The sequence below is a fragment of the Myotis daubentonii genome, chromosome 17, assembly GCF_963259705.1.
Source record: "Myotis daubentonii chromosome 17, mMyoDau2.1, whole genome shotgun sequence".
Classification (NCBI taxonomy): Eukaryota; Metazoa; Chordata; class Mammalia; order Chiroptera; family Vespertilionidae; genus Myotis; species Myotis daubentonii.
This window is the reverse complement of record NC_081856.1, coordinates 4,403,943-4,426,927: the sequence shown is the minus strand read 5'-3', so window position 1 is coordinate 4,426,927 and position 22,985 is coordinate 4,403,943. Positions and strand designations below refer to the sequence as shown.

Genomic DNA, 22,985 nt, shown 5'->3' with positions numbered 1-22,985 from the left:
GGACTGTTTTGAAAATATGCAAGGAAGATAAAAAATTTTGAGCACTTCATTACATTCATCGTAATATACAAGAAAAACCTGAATACCTAAGAAAATATAACCATAACAAAACAGCAGATAGAATATCAAGATATTTTCCTGTACTTGATAGAAAAAAAAACAAATCTAATATATCAATCAAGTGAATATAATTATTAATCTAATTTGATCTATGATTATTATAATTATTTTATTACAACTTTAATTATAAAATGTAATAAATATTTAACAACCAATATATCATTTCATAATAAGGACATTTTCCCTTGAATTCCTTAGAGAGAAGAGCATATAGGTCCTCAAGTTTCAGCAGACTATTATTATAGGTAATAAATTTTTAAACAAATAATCAAAGATATTTACCTAAAATGAGTACTATCATTTCAGGACATAAAGCGGCCTTCCCATCTTGGATTATAAATGGCTGTATGCCTTGTCTAACCAAAGAATTTGTGATGTCTTAAAGAATTTATCTGTGCTCAGAGCATTTGAAATAGTAGACTAGAAAATCTCTAGACCAGACAGATGCTATTACTTTGATGTGGATAAATGACACTGATTCCATCCAGCACCATCATCAGTCCCCCTATGACTTGTGGTAATGTAAGCCTGACAATTAAAAGCAAGCCCAGGAAAGACGATGAAATGAGGGAGATCCCAAACTGCAATATTTGCCCAAATTGGCTGCATTGCAATTCAGTCACAAAAAGAAGTCTTGAGACTGAAATAAAATTCAATTATAACTTAAAGTAAGTAATGACTCTTACCCCAAGGAAGAAATTCATTTATGTATAGATGGTAGAAAATGACCAACAGAAATAACTAAACATATATGATGCTATGTTTAAAAGACATAATTATAAACAAATAGAAAAACTTCAATGTTTTTACTATTTGAAAAGTAATAATAAAAAACAGGTACTGAATAGAACAATTTAGACAATATTCTTAGATAGTAATTCTAAGAAATACAGAAATATAAAAAGTTAATGAAATTGAATTCAGAAGTTTATTTAGACGGTAGGCAGGAAAATCTTATAATCATGATAATATATATGTTATAATTTTTTAAAACTATTAATTCAAATTCTTATAGAGCTAATCAAGAAAAGAGATAAAATAAAAGTAAATGACTTGAGATGAGAATGAAGAATTCAACAAATCAATGAAATAAGGCAACTTAAAGGGAGAGAAAATGTGTAAGTCTAGCTAAAATGGCAACTTGGATTATTGCTCACCACTCCTCACTTCCTCCTGATGATAAAATCACACATCCAGTCCATTTGCCATATTGGTCAGCAGTGCTTACTGCTCTGGGATTTGGGGTGTATTTCTCCATCCCAGTGATATTGAGCTTGGGCAAATCACTAGCTTTGGTCAATGGAGTGTCGTTACCTGAAATATTATAAACAGAGGCAATATATTCTTTTTGAAAAAAGATATCTTATTTTTTTTTTCAATCTTCAACCAAGGATATTTTTCATTGATTTTAGAGAAATGGAAGAGAGAAGGAAAGACAGAGCGGAACATAGATGTGAGAGAAACACATGGATTGGTTACCTCCTGCATGCACCCTGACCAAGGCCAGGCCAGGGAGGAGCCTGCAACTGAGAATCTAACCTGGGACCCTTAGGTCCACAGGCCAACGCTCTATCCACTGAGCAAAACTGGCTAAGGTGCAATATATGTACTTGCGTGACCTGGCTGGGTCTCTTACACTTCTGCCTCTCACCTGAAGAATAGGCCTCAAGTTGTCACTAGTTAAAAAATAAAATGGCTTTCTGGGACGTGCTCTGGTGGTGGCAGCAGGCGCACCCTCGACATGCAGAATGATGTGGACGAGTTCTTGGACTTGTATGTGCTGCGAAATTCTCCGCCACAACCGCATCATCGGTGCCAAGGACCAGGCGTCCACCCAGATGAACTTGTCCGAGGCTGACAAGGTGACAGCAGGCTCAACGGCCAGTTTAAAACCTGTGCTATCTGCGGGGCCATCCGCAGGATGGGTGAGTCAGATGACTCCATTCTCTGACTGGCCAAGGCCAATGGCATCGTCTCAAAGAACTTCTGACTAAAGAGCATCACAGATTGAAACTTGTCATAAATAAATAGTGGAAACATAAAGACAAACAAAACAAAAACAAAAACAAAAAAAACAACAGAGGTCTTGTGAAGCAGGACCCAACACTTAGCTAAAGCCCAGCCTAGCTAATGCCCCAGGAGCCTAGCGAGCTAAGGCCCACCCGCAGGAAAGACCCACAACAGACAAACACATGCTTTTACTAATACCCACTGAGTGTGAAGCTAGTCTGTGCACAACATTTTTAAAGATTAAAGACACCTAATAATTGAGAAAATGTGCATTGTATAACTCATTGATCAAGATTTTTAAAGTTGCAATTGTGATTTATGGGGCAGAGCTCTTGGAAGATCTCGTGTGTAACCAGAGAGCTAAAATCAGAGCAACATGTTCTCGTTCTTATGAGTGGGCTTCTAATCTCAAGTTCTATTTGATCTTTAATTTGCCATTAACTTTTTTCCTAATAATAATAAAATAAAAATAATAATAATTTTAAATATAATTATTATATATGTATCTATACTTACATATTTGTACTAATAAAAGGGTAATATGCTAATTGGACTGGATAGACTGGATGTCTTCTGGACGTCCTTCCAGACAAAGCTGTAGTGGCTGTGAGGGCCAAGGAGGGCCGGCAACCAAGGTGGCTGTGAGGACTGGCAGTGGCAGCAGCAGTGGGCTGATAGGGGTGGTGCCTTCCCCTGATCGGCCCAGTTGCCTCCTGCAGAGGGAGGCCAGACTGCAGCTTAGGCATGGGGAGCCAGCTTAAGCCATCAGTAGGACATCCCCTGAGGGCTCCCAGACTGTGAGAGAGGACAGGCCGAGCTAAGGGACTCCCCCGCCCCCCCTCAGTGCATGAATTTTCATGCACCAGGCCTCTAGTATCTTACCTGATAATAGATAAACATGTAAATTGACCATCCCTCTGCTACGCTCACTAGCCAATCAGGAGAGTATGCAAATTAACCCAACAAAGATGGTGGTTAATTTGCATATGCAGGTGCGAAGCGGCAGAGTGAAGACTGAAGGCTCCAGCCAGAGCAGTGAATGCCTGGGTCTCAGGTGCCAGAGGAAAACCAGTGCCGGCAGCCAGGGGAAGGGAAGGCCTATTGCGAGAATCTCTTCATGCAACGGGCCTCTAGTGTATATATAAAGGAGAATGAATTTTAAATGAATCATCATAACATAGTCTCTACAATGATGACCAATTATCTTTAATCTATCTTATATTTTCTGCTTGTTTTTTTTGTATTTAATAGAAAACTTATGATATAATGATATTTGTCCTTAAGTAGTTTTATATTATTTTACAAAAGAATAGAATTTGTCTTATAAAACATTAATTTTGAATGTTAACTAACATCCATTTTTATTAAAAGGTACTAGTGGCCCATTGCACAAAGATTCGCGCAATAGGCCTTCCTTCACTTGGCTGCCGGCACCGGTTTTCCTTTGGTAACCGGGACCCAGACCTTTGGTCTGGCTGCAGCAGCGAGGCTTGGTTTCTCTGCTGTGGCCACAGTAGAGAGAGTTTTCTTCTCCGCTCTGGCTGTTCCCAGAACCTCCTTTTTTTTTCCAGCTCCTCCTTGAGCAGAGGTCAGAGCCAGCTGGAAGCCTGGGTTGCCCCCAGCAACCCAAGCCTCCAGCTCCTCCTTGAACGGAACCCAAGCCCCCAGTCCCTCCTTGAGCGGAGCCCAGCATGGGCTGGAAGCCTGGATCGCCCCAGGTGAGCCAGGCCCCCAGCCACTCCTTGAGTGGAGCCCAGGCCCCCAGCCACTCCTGAAGCAGAGGCCAGGGCTGACCGGAAGCTTGGCTTCCTCCGGCGCCAGGAGCAACCCAAGCCTCCTGCTTGCTGCAGCTCTGTGGTCACCGCCATCTTCAATAGTCTTCAGTCTTCGCTCCGCACCTGTGTATGCAAATTAACCTCCATCTTTGTTGGGTTAATTTGCATACTCATCCTGATTGGCTGGTGGGCGTAGTGGACACCAATTTGCATGTTTCTCTTTAATTAGTGTAGATGGTTAACCTCAAAATGGATTTTTGACAAGTTGTTTATTCCAGAAAAATCTTTAGTTTTAACAAAATTCACTCAAAAAGCAAATGAATGATATATCTAGACATTTTAAGAGGCAAATCCTTATAAAATTAATTGAACATCATTACCATAGTACTCACACATTTTCAGACTGCAGAAAGGATGTAACACTTTTGGTGCTAGCCATATTTGAGTGTTAAAGTCTGACAACATGCCTCATTTTCCAAATATACCTAAGTAAACCTGCAGATAATTTCAATTATGGAGATTCTTGAAAACTGACCAGAAGATATGAAGACACTATACTTCATGAAGGAAAATAGACTATCACCTATAAATGTTTATCCTACAAATCTAATTATAAATCAATATGAGGGAATCCATTAGGATATATCATAAGTGAAAAAATAAAATTAAGAAACTCCAATAGGCTTTTATTAGGATATTCATTTAGTTAATGGTAAAAGATGTTCCCCCATTAGTCAAAAAATGTCTTTCTCTGTCATGTGACACTCAAGATGCCAGCATCTCATCTCAGGGCTTCAGTGGTACCTCTGGTCCACAGGGCTTCAGAGCTGTGTCATTCTCAGATGGGACTCTGGGTCAAGAGGGGGATTTCATAGCCCTAGGGGGAGGATGGGGAAGGAAGCAGCATGCCCATCTCAGGAAGGGAGACTGCTGGACGCTGTGCCTACCTCTCACCTCCTATGTCAATGACTACATTGGATCACATGGTCACACACACTTTTCTTCTGAAAAGCTATGTCAAAGAATTAAAGATTTTATTACTGTGATGGAAAACTGACGTTAGAGACAATGAAATCTCTGAAAAACTCTTTTATAAAATTCAATAGTTATTTATCATAAAACATCATCAATATTGAGAATGGAGGATGCTTTTTCCATAAAAAGTAATAAATATAATACATATAATGAAGCATATAAAAGACCCTTCTTATAGGAGACTTGTCCTATCACATATCAAGTTTTATTCTAAAACTAAAGTAACTAAGACAATGATATTGGCATATACATAGACAAGAAAATTAATAAAAAACAAAAGAAAGGAGTAAAAAAGACATGTGAAAACAGTGGCATTAGAGACATACAAGGAAAGGAGAAACTAAGTAGATAATAGGAAAGCTTATTTTCCATAAAGAAAAGAAAATTGATGTCTGTCCCCCATATGCACAAAATTCAAGCCCAGATTAAAGATTTAATAACCCAATGGGAAAATTTCATTATTTAGTAGAAAAATATCTTTCATATTTTTCTATATCATTTCTTAAACTAATGTGCAGAAACAATGATAGTATCAACAATAAAATAAGGGTTTTAATAAATGACTCACTGCTAGATTTAACTACATTAAAATTAGGGTCTTATGTTGAAAAATAATAAACTATACCTGAGAGAAAATACTTGTGATAAATAACTGACAAAAGGTTGGTGTGTCAAAAAAAAGTTTAAAACACGGTAGAAGATGGGTAAAAGACATGAAAATCTTGGATTGATGTTCAGCCAGTATACAAAAATACGGGATGACATTCATCTTACAGGCTTGCATTCATATTTCTTATCTGGTCACACTGGTGTCTGTTTACATTGGTCATTGCTTTTTCTGTACCAATTGCTAAATGTTTAGGCTGCCACTCCATAAATAGCCATTTCACATAATAGGAAATAAATATGGCCAATAAACATATGAGAAAATGAGTAAAGAGGGAAACCGAAATCATGGTTTTCATGAGGCCATTTCAACCAGTGAACTAGAAAAATATGAGCTTTGACAGTACCAACGGTGAAGAGAAAACAAGTCGATGGGTTCTTTTATAGGCAGCTTATGTGAGTTCAGACCCCTTGAATGACTTTGGGAAACCATTTGGAATTTTCTTTACAAGTTGAATCCCACTGTATTCCGCAGCCCCTACTCAACTCCTAGGAGCATCTCTAAGAGAACTGCAGTGTTGCCTTTCTTTAATGTTCTCTGACCTTAGGGAATGTTTTTCTCCATCTTGTCTATGAAAATACTTGTCTCTTCAAGTCTACGGATCCCTTTAATCCATACCAGAAATGTAGGTCATGTGAAAAATCTGCTGCATTTAGTCCTGCTGTTACAAAGGGAATACAGACATACAGCCAGCGTGAGAACAATAGAGTGATAAATATGCAAAATAAAGACAGACTCACTGACAGAGAGCAGGCAGACAGTGCTGGCAGGGGTCTGGATGAGGCGGGTGGAGGGATTGGACAAATAAGAAAAAGAGAGAGAGAACTCATGGGCATGGACAACAGTGTGGTGATTGCAGGGGGAGGGTGTGGGTAGAGGTGGAAAAGGGCACAGAGGGGATAATGATGATAGAAAAAATAAAATAAGTTAAAAAATAAACATATTAAAATATTTTTATAACTTTTAAAATTATGAATAAGAATGGGGCAAGAGAAGTCATATACCTAGCAAATAAAAAGGAATAAATCCATTTCAGCCAATTTAAAAATAAATAAATAATTCTACCATGTTTTTTTTTTCCTCCTAAATAAATAGAGTGAGAAATTAACATCTAAATAATATTTCCTCATTTGTGGTGATGACAAGATCAGGCCCCACTCTGGAGTGCTTGCTCTATGCCAGAACTGCTATAAACCATTGGCCATGGTTAATTTAGTTAATCTTCACAATATTCTCATGAAGTTTGGAGGAGTATTATCATTTTTCATGCCTAAATTGAGAAATTGAGGAATAAAGGGTTAAATGATTGGGGTAAAACCCTATAGCTTGGAAACTGCAGTCAGGGAAAACACCCAGATGATCTGACTTTATTTTTTTAAATATATATTTTTATTGATTTCAGAGAGGAAGCGAGGAGAGAGAGATAGATACATCAATGATGAGAATCACTGATCAACTGTCTCCTACATGCTCCCTTCTGGGGATCGAGCCCCAAACCCAAGCATGTGCCCTGACCAGGAATGGAACCATTAGCTCTTGGTTCATAGGTTAACACTCAACCACTGCGCCATACCTGCGGAGCTGATCTGACTTTAAAGCCCCAACTCTCAACCACTTCATCAGACTCCTCTCAAGCTCTAGTACCCCTCCCTCCTCACCAGCACTGGTCGTCCCTGCTGATCAACACACAAAACAGGAAGTAGACCTAGCCCTGGCCAGGTGGCTCAGTTGGTTGGGTGTTGTCCCCTGGCATCCAAAGGTTGCTGATTTGATTCCTGGTTAGGGCACATGCCCAGGCTGCTGGCTCCATCCTCAGTAGGGGGTGAACAGGAGGCATTCGACAGATGTTGCACTTTCACACGGATGTTTCTCTTTCTCTCTCCCTCTCCATTTCCCTCTTGCTAAAAATCAATACAAATACTTAACAAACAAACAAACATGAACTAGACCTAGAACATGGTTAATTGCATAAAAGTCAGATAGCTTATTAGTGGAAGCCAACCGGATTGCCATTCCTTGGAAGTTGGGAGTTTGTGGTGAGCAGTGGCATCTAGAATAAAGAGCCTCGGTGAGCAGAGGCAGAGAAACAAAGATCTCTAGCTTATCAATAAATTATAGTTACTAAAAATAGCAGTATCATTTGCTTGGAAATAGCTAACATGTTTATTACAAGATTTCTCAAACATATGACATATTATTAATAAGTTAATGGGGGAAAAGGAGATATATGTACTACTATTTGTAATACTTTAAACAATAAAATAAAATTTTAAAAAATAAAGGTGATAGCTAATATAAGATTTGATGATGTTCTATTACTTCTATTATTTCATTTTAACCTAATTTCAAAAAGGATAATAAGTAAAATATTAATGAATGAGGATGTGGATGGTCAGAGAATTGAGATAATTATCTAAAATCATTCTAATCATTACTTCTGAGTTCATTGCTAACTCGAAATCTTCAAATCGCTGTCTTTAGAAGTAAATATTTTCATATTCTTGCATTTTCCTCTAAGTTATACTTTTTAAAATTGAAACAAATTTATTGTTTATATCACACTCTTTCCACTCCCATCAATATTTCTTCCCTTTTGATTTGGTTCGCTTGAGTTGTGGGTGATGGCATTTTCTTTCCTCACATTCATTACACAATATACATGTTTTTTCATGACGTAATTCAGTGTCTTAGCAAATTAAAACAACTTAATACTCCGGGTAGCCTTGCACTGAGATAAAGTGCAGTAGAGGAGAACCAAGCCTGAGAGCTTGATTCTGGAGGACCGCATTCAGGAATGGCTCTCAGGCACGATGATAAGTCCATTGCACCTCCATAGTGAGAGGGGAGAGTGGAAAACATCAAGAACTATTTTATTATTGTTGCTGGAGTTGCATGAAAATGCAGTTGACAGTAAAATGTAAGATGGTAAAAGATACAAAAGATTATCTTATACTGTATATTGGTTTAACACTGCCATAATTGAATTTAGAAAAAATGTGATAGGTAAATATAGCTCTAGTGTTCCCACATAGATTAATGTAAAGAAAACGTCTGTTTAAATAGACATGGGGATGAAATAAGATAAAGCCAAATGGAATAGAATATACTCTTGTTCACTCACTTAATCAGGATTAAAAAGGTCACACACAGCTACCTTTATTATTTTAGTGCATTGGCAAAATTTCCAAGGGTTTTTACTGTTTTTAGGAAACAGATTTTATTTCAGGGTTTTACAATATTTCAGAACTGCCATAAACATTTTAAATATTTTATGCAGCATTTTATTTGAAATTGTAATTGGGTCATGAAAGTTCTATGATGATCTGAAGGCAGCCTACTAAATTTTCTTTGCTGTGCCCTAGATGTTTACAAGTCTTCTCATCTCGAGACCACTACAGACACACATGACTGATAATCTGTCTTTGTAGAATATTTTTTAAAACTCCCCATCTTCCTGAAGAGCAACTTACTTTTCATAGATGTGTTCTCCTTTATCCAAATATTATTAACAGACAGAAAGAGAAGGTGACAAAAAAATAAATTCAGAGGAAATGTTTTGCAATTATTCCTCCAGTAAATTCTATTGAATTAAGAATAGAATTACAGATGATTTGATGTATAAAATATGACATGTCCAGTTTCATCTGAAACTACCTCACAACCAAAATATGGTAACCTTTATTGACACCAGCAATCAGCCAAGTAAAATCACAGTAACCATGATAGCTGCTGGAGGTCAGTTGAGTCAAATGTAATATAACTAGCAAAGAATTTGTAAGATGTTTGAGAATATTTAATACCGAAGGTGATGGAACAACAGGCGTAGAGCCTAAAGAGATGAGGACATTAGCCAAGGAATATGGGCAGGTCTAGATTTTGGAAAAAACAAGAAAATGGATTCTCTCCCTGGAGTTCCCAGAAGGCACACGGTTCTGCTGACCCATTTTAGACCTTTGATTTTTGTAAGATAACACCTGGGCTGTTTTAAGATACTGAGTTTCTGGTAATTTGTCATAGCAGCAAAAGAAGCCCAATACATCAGCTAGTCAGTCGTAAACCTGAAGTGAAGTCATCACACGCTTCTTATTTCTCACGGTGTCTATCACTTAGAGATTGCGAGTTATATATTCTCAAAATAGTTTTGTTCAAATAAATTGAATTTTTGTGTTTGCTGTACACTGAAAAGTTAAATGTAGATGCAGAACAGAAGATACTGTATTCTCCATATAGTTTTTACTAAAAATAACAGGTCAAACATAATTTTAATATTTTAAAATAAGTTTTCAGATGGGATTATAGTAAGAATAACTTACTGATATACTTTAAAGAATAGATTTCAGATTTGTCTCCACTATAAAATTTCATTGACAGAGTTATATTTAAGTGTCTCAAAATGTCTTCTGAATTGCTTCACTTCAAGAAATGTGTTTAACCAATTTAAGTATACTACAGAAAAATGGCTTTGTACAGACATTTGGACAGAAAATCATGGCCTTTACCACAAGCTTCAATAATCCTCGAGGCATGTGCATAATTGTGTCTCCTTCATCTCCCTGGGAGCCTGTGTTAGAATTTAGAGGTTGTCTAGATCACTTTCACTAGAAAAATAAGTCACAAAGCTTCTTCTTTATTAGAGTTGCAGACCCTGTCCTGCTCAAAACTTTTGAACTTGTAATCACCTACCTGTATGTAGATTCACTTAATGTGAAGAAGTGGGATGAGGAAATTTAACTATTTAAGATTGGTTAGTCATGTCACAAAATATTTGTTCTAACACCTAAAATTAAAAACTTCAGATTACTTTAATCAGTATACAGGTAGAAGTTCAAAGGTATATAACTGAAAATGTACCATTTGAAACTCTGGTAAACAAATACATATATCTATATATCTATATCTATATTTATATATACATTTATATATATAAAGCTTTGCTAGCAAGTGACTGCCATGAGTAAAATAACTTAATACCAAGAAGTGTCCTGCATATTAATAAGCCAAGCCATAAATAATACATATGTATATATATCTTAAGTAAAATATACATATTTGAATATATATAACAAAAAAAAACTTAAGAACGCTTCAGAGACTTAATTAAATTGTTTGAAGATGATATATAAGCAAAATGAATAGTTCCAGTCACATTAATTTCTTTTTATTTTTATCATTTATTGGGGTGGCAGTGATTAATAAGATTCACATAGGTTTTAAGTGTATATTTCTATAGTAATATTAATTCCATTGTGAGAATTTTGAAAGGGGTTATGTGTTAAATTTCACACTGATTTAATGTCATCACACTAAAATAGTTAACTCCTTTCAGCTTGAAGGTCTTCTTTGATACAATAAAAATATTAAAACATGGCTCATATGTGGAAATTGTTATTGAGAAGATGATACACTGTTGAAAGCTGTGTTAATAATTTTAAGACACTAGGATCCAAACACAGGATGCTAATTCACTATTAAATTTATAAACTGTGCAAAAATTGGACTGATATGTCAGGGTATATTTATCTAAAAATTAATGTATTATAAAGCATTATTTATAAATTGGTAATATAATTTGATAATGTCCAAAGCTTTCTAATGTAGTGTTTCACAAATATTGGTGCATATTTAGTTTTGAAATTTCTATTCTGATGGATAGTAGTGAATTAGACTATAATAAGAAATTTATGTTAGAGTGAAAAGAAGGAGAAAATATGAAGTGAGGATAGGAGAAGTAATACAATTTTTAAAAAGAATGAGTAATCCAAGGAAGAAAGAGGAATTTATAAATTGCTTCAGACTTTTAAATTTACACTTGGAACTACCAGAGAAAAGTTTTTACCTTTGATGAGAAAAATGAGAAAATGTAGGGAGACTTTATGGAAGAAAAATTACTGTTTCTTCTTGGCTAATTAAACTCAAAATAATAGCAGGATTCAGTGAGAAGATGAACAAACATATGCTTAGAATATTTATCTGATCATAAACAATTATATTATTCTAGTACCATGAAATTAATCCTTTATCAGAAAGAATTAGAACAACAATAATATCTAAAAACTGAATCATCTCTCTCTCAAAGTGCTCAACTTTCTTTCAAAATCTAATTAGTTACTCACCAGGACTTCTGAAAATATCATATGTTTAGCAATGAAAATAATCACTGTGAAACCGAAATTGCATTCGTCTTTAGCTACATCCTATGTTTACTGATAACTTTTAAAGCAGGTGCTCAGGGCTGCTTCCCACGTGTGCTCTGTGCATACACACAGGGGGGACGGGGGTCTCGGTGCTTCCCTGTGTCCTAGGGAGAGATGGACAGGCGATATTCCTTCGCTTCCCTCTCTCAAGATACTTGTTCCCCAATCACTTCTCAGGGTACCATCAGCCCATGAGAACACACAAACTACAACAAAAACCTGGGCCTGAGCCGCCTCGTGGTTCCGTTGGTTGAAGCATCCTCCCCTACACCAAAAGGTTGCGGGTTCGAGCCCTAGTCAGAGCATATACCTGGGTCGCAGGTTTGGTTCCCAGGGCGAGCCTGGGGGTAGGGGGGGGGGGAACAATTGATGTTTCTCTCTCTTCTCTTTCTCTCTCTCAAAATAAAACGAATAAACCTATCCTCCGGTGAGGATTAAACAACAACAACAACATGGGCTGAAAGATGTGACCACTGAGTCGCTATAGCAATGGGGTGAGGAGTAAGGTTAGGAATGGATTATTTTAATGATCTTCCAAACAGCGACTACTAATGCCTAATGCTCAGACTAGGTGCCTGACGTTGGGTGTCTGCATTAGCTGTCTGAGCTTTAGATTCTTTAAGTTAGAAGAGAAATGGCAATATCCACCCAATCTGGTTTTCTTGAAGATGAAATCACAGGGCCAATGCTAAGCAGCTAGCACAGTGTCTGACCAGTGCTGAGGGCTCCATAATACGCTGCCTTTTCCTAACCTTATAGACTGCTGAAGAAGCTCCTGCTTTCTTTTTTATCTCAAATCCAATCTCACTCCAGAAATAAAAGCCTTTACAGTTTCCCTTGTCTGCTGCCCACTTCACAATCCTAGATCTCCCGTGAACAATGACAACAAAATGTACAGAGTCCTGGTGGTAAGCAGATCTCCATCGCTGACTGGGTGTAATTCCGAGATCTATGCATTGGGACTACATGGCTTAAACCTTGACTATGTTTCTGGCCACTTAGTCTTATGAAGTATCATGGAACTCATATACAGTGTAGCAGTTTTACTGAGCAGTTTCCTGAACTACTAGATAAGGCCTTACTAGTATATGTTTCATGTTTTTATTTAATAAGATAAAATCAATTCATGAAGGAGAGTCTTTGTGCAGAGAACCTGGCATGCTTTAAATCGGCAATAAATCATCTCTATAACCTTGCAAGTTAAGCAAGAGGAGATGGAGTTAGGAAGTGACATTTCATGGAGACTCATGTCCCCTCCTAAAACTAAGGTGCTCTGGATTTAGGGTGACAGGCATGACATACCTCAAATAACATGAACATATCCCTCGCCATGGGTTTCTGTAGTCTATGGGGGGGAATTCTCATCACTTTCTCACAACTTCTGAGAAGTTTTAAAAATTTCATCACGTTTTGTACATATATTTGCATACCAGGAAAGCATTTTTACAAATAACTTACAGAAATGAGCCTCAAATTCATCATGTCAGATGCTTGTGAGCACTTTGCCAGTGCTGTTATGAGGAATGATGTTGACAAATCTAGTTATAATGGCTGTTCTCGGAGAACCGGAAGTGGCCACGTGAAATCCTGCCAGGGATCATCTGTATTATTGTTTGTTTACTGTCACTGGTGTTTTATTTTACGTGTTAAACTCATCCACATAAAGATAAAACACTCAGATTTTTATAAATTTGTTAAAAATGAAATGAATTTTTTATGAAGTATGAAAATAAGTTTATATTCAATTTTTTAAAAACAGAGCTACCCTCTGTCCTTCAGAATAATCAGAAATTGAGAATAGTCAGACCTATGAATAGTATTTCAATGTTAAACAGGGTTTCAAATGGGAAAGCTTCTTTCTAAAATAATGCAGAGTTTTAGTGTTGCTATTTTACATGTATTTGAAACTGGCATCCAGCGCAAATACTTTTCACTTACTGCCCAAAACTTTTTGAAGCTTTGTATTTACGTCTTATGCCAACAAAGCAGTACGTTGGTCTCTACAAGAAATGGGTTGCACCGAAGTCTATGTTTGGTTTGATGGATATAAGTCACATTCACTAAAATGAGAGCTTTGGGGGAAAATACAAAGTCATTATTTTGCCATAAGAGTAACTTTTTCTCTTCAAAACTAGGCACATTCCACCTTCAAAACTCATAAAAGATCCTTCTATGTAATGTGACTACCTGACTCTTGGTCTTCTACCTCTAATCTCAAAACTATTTTGTGCAGATTTCTATTTGCTGATTATGGTGATAACATTTACCATCTGTTCAAATGTCCCTGGTTTTGTTTTAGTTTATACTGTATGTTGAAAATCCGTTTTATAATATTTCTCTAATAAATCTGTGAGCTCTTGGGAAACTGAAGAATGAACTATTGATATGAAGGGAGCTGGTAGGAGCACCCAATGCCACAAGAGGCAGGAGTGGGGATGAGGACTATAACCCTTGTGTTCCAGTGAATTGAAGAACGTCCCAGGGAACAAGCCTGAACACTGTCCAGGAAAAGGCAGATGGCAAGACTTGGATGCTAGAGGAGCCGAAGGGCAGCGAAGCCGGTGCCCTCACGAGCCTTTCCCTGCCACCATCTTGAGCATGAGAAGCAGAGGCCAGCGTCACAGGAATTTTTCAGCGCAAGACACAGACATTAACAGGAATGAATCTGTGAAATGGAATGTTGAACTGGACAGAGAGACCTATAATCTGACTGCAGAGGTTTCAGAAAGAGAACGAAATGTTTTAATGGGGAGGAATATTTTTAAAAATATTTTTCCCTTACAACAAAAGAAATTTAAGTCTTGGGGGCAGAGGGTACAGTGGTGGCAAATGATTTTCATTCCGTTGAATTTGAGAACATTGGAGATCAATTACAGTTTTATAGTTTCTGGAGATTAAAAAAAAAGTGCACAAAAGCTAAAGAATCAAAAGGATTGCAAAGTACACAATAGCAACAGTAAAAGGCAGAAGAAAGAAGAAATGGGGGGAAAAATGTCTTCGAACTAAGTTAAAATTGTTTTCAAACTAGAATTCTAATCCAATAATCTGGCACCCAAGTATGAGGGTGGAATAGACATTGTTAGAGAGGCAAAGTTTGAAAAATAAACTGAGTTCCCATTACCCCTTTCTCAGGAAGCAGCTGAAGGGTTCCAAAAACCAAAAAAAAAAACAAATAAACAAAGGAAGAAAAGATAAAATCAAATACGTAGGAAAGAAGACATTTCACACATGCAAAAGGTGAGGGGAGCCCCTGGGTGACAGCTGGGTGACATGGAACTGGTGAGGGGAGCCCCTGGGTGACAGCTGTGTGACATGGAACTGGTGAGGGGAGCCCCTGGGTGACAGCTGTGTGACATGGAAAAGGTGAGGGGAGCCCCAGGATGACAGCTGGGTGACACGGAAAAGGTGAGGGGAGCCCCAGGATGACAGCTGGGTGACATGGAACTGGTGAGGGGAGCCCCTGGGTGACAGCTGTGTGACATGGAACTGGTGAGGGGAGCCCCTGGGTGACAGCTGTGTGACATGGAACTGGTGAGGGGAGCCCCTGGGTGACAGCTGTGTGACACGGAAAAGGTGAGGGGAGCCCCAGGATGACAGCTGGGCGAGATGGAAAAGGTGAGGGGAGCCCCTGGGTGACAGCTGGGCGACACGGAAAAGGTGAGGGGAGCCCCTGGGTGACAGCTGGGCAACATGGAAAAGGTGAGGGGAGCCCCTGGGTGACAGCTGTGTGACAGCCAGAGAACATGGGAGGTGCTGTGGATCCCAGGAAACCCTGGGGACACTGACAAGGGAGCAGAGGGGTTACTTGATCAATTGCATCTTGGGGAATATTATGTTACCCAAAAAGATTTGCAGAGTTGATACACTGTGGGATCATTAAGCCAAAGATTCTAAGAAAAGCCAGCCAATTTTTTAAAAGGGTCAATTATTAACCCCAGAAAAATGCAAAATACATACAAAAAAAGAGACTGTACCCATGATATGGCACTTACAACAGCAGTTTATAATATTTTTAAGTCAGAAAAATCAAAACACTGAATATGTATTTATTCAAATTTGCAATCGAGCTATTTTTGGAGTGTGGGCTGAGTGTCACCGTGGTTGCAGAGTGCTAAGATAATTGATAAAACGCTGAATCAGGAGCTAGCAAAATGCTAATAAAAATATTAGAAATACAAGAAAATCACACTGAATATGGTAAAAAACTTTAAAGTAGATTGTTCTCCACTATGTATATAAGTAATTAGGTAAAAATAACAAATTAATACCAAAATATTGACCAAATATCAAAAATAATATTTATAAATTTCAGTTAAGAACAAAACCAACCTATAATCACAGCTCACAAACTATCATATTTACTCTCCTCTTTCTTCTTGTTGTTAAAATACAAATGAAATCAGAGAAAAAGAAGAGATGCAGTAATAACCACCCTGGACGTTAATGCCCAACATTTGTGAATCTTTTAAATGAATTTCCACTAACCTATGTGGAAGGAGCCAGATTTTAATATTATTAATGGCCCACTCATAGACAATAGAAGCACAGAGAGAAAGGAAGTCAGTTAACAAGTAGAGACAAGTTCAACAGTAACCCCAATATGTAGTCCATGACCCTGAGGCTGAGCCTTGCTCTCTTTGCACAGGTGACTGATAGATGGACTCAAGTGGAGATGTCATTAGGAAATTAAATATATAAATCCGGACTTCAGGGAGAGGCCTGGGCTGGCTACTGAGGAAATGAAAATACTATAAGTTCAGTGAAACCAGATAAAAATTGTATAAACGAATTTCTGGCTAACATACACACTAAAATAATGAGAGTTGCAAAATGATCAATTGATTAAAAAATGCAGACAACCAAATTTTTAAAAATTGGTAAGATTTTTGAATAGGCACTTGACAAAAAGAATATTCAAAAGACCAAATGTGAAACATATCATTAGTTATTGAAGAAATTAAAGTTGCAGTGTTAGAGCAATCATCATCCACCCAAGAAGCTGACATTAAAGACAGTAACCAGAGCCTGGGGAGACTGAGGAGAACGGAGACCATCACGCACTGCTGGTGGGAGGGAAAATGACACCGTGCGCACAAACATTCCACAGGACTGTTAGACACCATGCAATACAGTGAATATTCAATGGCCAAGCAATTTCACTGTTAAGCATATACCCAACCGAATGGAGTATATATGTGCACAAAAGATACACACAAGAATTTCAGCAGCACTGTGTGCAGGAGTCTTGAAGAAGTCAATTGTCCATTTAGAGTAAAATCAATAATTTACAGATGCTCATACATTGCAATACCACAGAGCAGTGGAACTATTCAAGCCACCACTATATATCATAAATAACAGGATAAACCTCACAAAAAAAATCTGAGTAGAATAATCCAAATGCCAAAGAACATATGATATATGATTATATTCACATAAAGTCCCCAAATAAGGAAAATTGGTGTATGGACTTAGAAATCAATAGAATGGAAAAGGAAGGGGTAACAATTAGGAGTAGCCACAAATGTGGGGCTGTTTAAATGCTCATACTGTCCTAACATTAGCCAAGGGTATGGTTTATGTTGTGACAATTCATTGAACTTTACCTTTTGTGTGTACTTTTTTCTCTTTGTATAATTTTTTTCTTTTTTAAATTCTCACCGAAGGATATATTGTATTTATTTTAGAGAGAGAAAGAGAGAGAGACAGAGAGAGAGAGAGATGGGAGATAAACATCTGTTGGTTGACTCGCATACCTGGCCTGACTAGAAATCGAACCCTCTACCTTTTGGTGCATAGGACAATGTTCCAACCAACTGAGTCACCTAACCATGGCTTATAACATCCTATCCAATAAAGAGGGGATATGCTAATTGACTGCCCTGTCCTCAAAGATGGCAGCACTCACAGCCAATAAGGAGAGAATATGCTAATTGACTGCCACACCATCAAATATGGAGGCGCTCAAAGCCACAAGATGGACGTCAGGGGAGAGCAGTTGGGGGCGATCAGGCCAGCAGGGGAACAGTTAGGTGTCAATCAGGCTGACAGGTGAGTGGTTAGGGGGTGACCAGGCTGGCAGGAAGAAGTGGTTAGGGGCAATCAGGCAGGTAGGCAGACACACAGTTGGGAGCCAGCAGTCCTGGATTGTGAGAGGGATGTCCTGTGGGATTGGGCCTAAACTGGCAGTCCAACACCCCTGGAGGGGTCCCAGATTGGAGAGGATGCAGGCTTGGCTGAGGGACATCCCCTCCAGTGCACAAATTTCATGCACTGGCCCTCTAGTTCTTGTATAAAAGTGTATGCCAAAATTTAGAAAAAGAGAGAAGACAAGTATAGAAAGAAAGAAAGAGTTGGTGATTACATTGGTTTTCTTGCAGGTTTGGGATGCTGACAATATTCTGTTTTAATGTGAATAGTGGTTACAACAACGTGTCCTTCATAAATTTTGGAAATTCATTAAGCAATACATTTAAGGTTTATGCCTCATGTGGGCCTATGTTATATGGCAAGATAAAAAAGTTTTTAAAATATCATGTTACCTTAAAACACCTCTTATATACTAACTAGAGGCCCAATAAATGAAATTCATGCACTGGGGATGGGGATGTCCCTCAGCTTAACCTGCACCCTCTCGCAGTCCAGGACCTCTCAGGGAATGTCCACCTACCAGCTTAGGCCCCTTTCCCTTGGGGAATGGGGCCTAAGCTGACTGTTGGAAATCCCTCTTCCAGTCTGGGACCCCTCGCTCCTTACTGCCCACCTGCTTGCTGCTCCTAACCACTCGGCTCGCTGCTCCTTAGTGCTGCCATGGAGACAGGAGAGGCTCCTGTCACCACCACTGTGCTCACCAGCTGTGAGCCCTATCTTTCTGTATAGTCTTCTGTGGGCCAACTGCTCTCTTCCTTCTCATTTAGGGCGAGCAGCATGTGAGGGCAGAGCGTGCTGTCATGGAATGCAGAGAGCTGCCCAGAGCTGAGGGGAGTGGCTGGGCCCACAGGGTGAGAGGTGGACACAGAGGACACTATCTCACCCAATTGTGCGGTAGGCTGGCCTGCCTTCATCTGCCTGACCCCAGCCAGAGAGGGACTGAGAAGGGTGTCCGCCTCTCCATTCTCCATCTCCTGTCACTCTTGCCAGGCCTCCCGCAAAGTGATTTCAGCTCAATCCCTAAATGTAAAAGGGCACGGGGCGAGGTGGGGGGCTCTACACTCCAGTGCCCCTACATTCCCAGCAACAGGACCTTGTAGACAGGACCTGATCTCAGGACAGTGGCCACAGCTGTAGAACATAGATTTGTTTCAAGAAAAGTTGGGAATGCAGACTTTCATATGAGCCCCTATTCCAAAAGGTGGCAGTTTATTCACATTGTGGCAAAGACACCTTCAAGAGTAACATACGTGGGTAAGTCAGGGCCAAGCCAGGCCATTTCTTCAAACAATCTCTCTGAGGTGCATGGACAGAACCAAGTCTCAGCTCTTTGCAGGACACTTCTGGGTTTTTTTAAGCCTAAAGGAAAGTCGTCTGTCTCCATTCTTGCTCTTTGGCATTTTTTTCACTGTCGGATAAAAGAATACGTACAGTGGGGCAATCCTCTCCAGATACAATATTCCTTGTGAGGACCACAGCGCCCCTTAGAGGGAGGGAGCTGACAGATGGGGAGCTGGGGATTCTGAAAACCAAAGCGATGACAAAGATGCTAAGCGTTTCCTTCATGCATCTGACACCCCTCTGTAGGCCAGGCATCTGCTGGACTTTTACCACTTGATGTCCCGCCTGTGTGCCCTGCCCCAGCCCTGGAGCGCAGGCGGCATCCGGGCACACCCCTCCCCGAGCTGGGAGCGTCCCCACTGTGCTTCTACCTCCTTGGGAAACTGCTTTTCCAGCTCTGTCCCCACAGGAGAGCCATAGGGGTGCCAGATCCCTTTTCTTCCTTTAAAAGTGCCCTGAAAAGCCCGAAGACAGCTCTGCTAGGAAGGGGTTACTCAAATTCAGCAAGAGTTGCGATTTGCTGAAGGTGCATTGAACAGTTTTCTCTTACCCCTTTTGTGGGAGTGTAATCTGATTTAAAACCAATGGACTAAACAAACAGAAGCACTTTCGGCAGGCAGCTCTGGGCCCCAGGTTTGAAGGCCAGCCACAGCCCGATGGCGGGAGACCCAGAATTCCACCATCCCGGCCTGGCCCAGACCTCCCTTCAGCCGCGTGTCCAAGCCAGAGGGAATTCTGAGCCCCAGCGATGACAGCGAGCTCTGGGCCCTGGGTTTGAAGGTCGGCCATGCCCCCATCGCAGTTCCACCACGTCCCAGCCAGGACCCAGAGCTCCCTTTGGCCACTGGCCCAGCCAGGGCCCAGGACCCAGGGCCCAGGGCCAAGTCATTTGGTCATCCCTCACTGCCACCCCTGCCGGCCTGGTCGCCCCATGCAGCCTCCTGTTTGGTCGTCCCAGTTGGTCATTTAGGATGTGACAACCCCTGGGTTTTTATATATTAAGATAAGTTTCCATGATGACATCTAAATAAATTCTTTAAGGAAAGTACAGTCATAAAGGCATTACTCATCTCTAATGTAGAAAAAGGAAGTAAAATTATCACAGTGTAGAGCATAACATTGTTTAAGATGTTTTGGTGGCTTTTTTTTTCTCATATCAAAGCGGGAGATTCACTGTAGTCTCACTTTAAAAATAAAGTACATATCCAGAGACAGAGAAGCATTGATCAGACCGTCAGTGGGAAGGTAGGGGAGGTGGGGGATAAGGGTGAAAGATCAACCAAAGGACTTGTATGCATGCATATAAGCCTAACCAATGGACACAGACAACAGGGGGGTGAGGACATGAGTGGGGGTTTTGGGGGGGGTCATGGGGGGATAAGGACACATATGTAATACCTTAATCAATAAAGAAATTAAAAAAATAAAATTAAAAAATGATAAAGTACTGTTGTTTCCTTAGGCTTTCGGTGTCATATCTAAAATATCATTGCCAAGACCAAGGTCAAGGAGCTTTTTCCTTATGTTTCTTTCCAGGAGTTGTATGGTTTCAGGTCTTATATTTAAGTAACTCATTTCAAGTTAAGTTTTGTGTAAGATAATGGTCTTAAAAAAGAGGAGGTTAGCCTTTGTAGAGCTGTAGAGGGAAGACATAGAAGTAGAGGGAAGAAATGTGCCTAGATCTACTGGAAGACACCCTTTCCCATTCCTATGCTCCCAATTCTGTAAGTTCTCCTAACGTCTCCGACAAAATATTTTTTAAATTTCACCCAAATCTACTTGTATAAGGCAGGCCCCTCTCATGTAATCTTTGATAAGTATAACAACATTTAATTGAGGGGATTATGGGTGGTGAAAAGTATCAACCTGCTAATTATCAGGAGAAAATAAGATCCATTCTCCATTTCCAACTAGAGGTGATGAGAAGGCAAAGAGGAAGACAGCTGACACAGAGCTGACAGGCATCTACTCTTTCCCAATAGTTTTGTTTAAAAAATTATAAGAATCAAAAAATATGGTTGTTTACTGGTGCTGTTTTCAATATTTGCTCTTATGTTGGATATTACAGTTCTGATCATTTTCTGTCATATCTTTTTGGGTTGCGATGACTCACAAAATAATAAATATGACTTTAAAGAAAGATATTTTCAAGTTAAAAAAAGTAAAAGCCTGGGCCAGCTGGAGTGGCTCGGTGGTTGAGCGTCAGCCTATGAGGCAGGAGGTCATAGTTTGATTCCGGTCAGGGCTCATGCCTGGATTGTGGGCTTGGTCCCCAGTGTGGGGCGTGCAGGAGGCAGCCAATTGGTGATTTGCTCTCATAATTGATGTTTCTCTCTCTCTCTCCCTCTCCCTTCCTCTCTCTGAACTCAATAAAAAATATATATTTTTAAAAAAAGTAAAAGACTTAACCTGAATGCTCATTTTTATCAAAAAGTTATAGGCACATTTTAGAGTGATGGAGGGGACAGATAGGGCTTTAAGAAATTCAGATTTGTTTCCTTCAAGTATTTTAGTGTTATAGGCAGGTTACCAGGGTTCAAACTGGTATTAAGTCTAATTTGTTAATAGTTCAAGTGAGTAGGTTCTTCTCCCAGGAAGACATTTAATTTTTCTTTCCTTTTATTGATCTACTTGATATTTGGAGGTTTGCAAATAGGGTGATGTGAACTAAGAAAAGCAGAAAACAATGTAGCTTATTTCTGTGGACTTTTCAAAAAAAAAGCAAAAAATCAGTTATTCTGACTACTGGACTGAAAATTAAAAACTTTGTTTGGAATTGACATCACTATGTCATGTTATCTGCACCAATAGAAATGCCTTCCTTCTGTTGATATAGCTGTTTCCTTCCCCTTCCTCTGGCCTTTATCTCCTGGTTGGAACATCATTTGTGCTTCAGCCTGAATCAGTGCTTCCAGAACAGCTATTTTTATTGATCTCAGTAAATGATTGTTGCCTCTCAAAAAGAAAGTCTAGGCACGAAATGTCAGGACATGAACAGTCAAGTTGAAAATGGTGTAGTTGTAAACACTCTAAAAGGTTTTCTGTTATGTATTTTGAAATTGGAAAACACTGATATTCTCAATAACAAATTACATTCAAAACTCCTCGGTAGTTTTGCATGTTATACATTGTTGGTCCTAATATCCAACTGGCATGAATGGATATAGACTATGTAACTGAAATAGAACCAAGGATAACGATAGAAGTTACCTTCCAATTAGCACAGATATTTACTACTAGAGGTCTGGTGCATGAAATTCATGCATGGAGGGGGGGTTCCCTCAGCCCAGCCTGCACCCACTCCAATCGGAGACCCCTTGGGGGATGTCTGACTGCCGGACACCCCTCTCATAATCTGGGACCGCTGGCTTCTAACCACTCATCTGCCAGCCTGCCTGATTGCCCCTAACCCAGTGGTTCTCAACCTTCTGGCCCTTTAAATACAGTTCCTCATGTTGTGACCCAACCATAAAATTATTTTCGTTGCTACTTCATAACTTTAATGTTGCTACTGTTATGAATCGTAAAGTAAATATCTGATATGCAGGATAGTCTTAGGCGACCCCTGTTAAAGGGTCATTCTACTGCCAAAGGGGTCGTGACCCACAGGTTGAGAACTGCTTCCCTAACCTCTTTGCCTGCTTACCTAATCACCCCTAACTGCCTCTGACTGCCTGATCACCCCTAACTGCC

General features: G+C 39.4%; 1 pseudogene; it reads left to right on the top strand.

Annotated features, from left to right (window-relative positions):
• Positions 1–1,861: 1,861 nt before the first annotated feature.
• Positions 1,862–2,110, top strand: LOC132219903 (small ribosomal subunit protein eS21-like; annotated as a pseudogene).
• Positions 2,111–22,985: the final 20,875 nt, after the last annotated feature.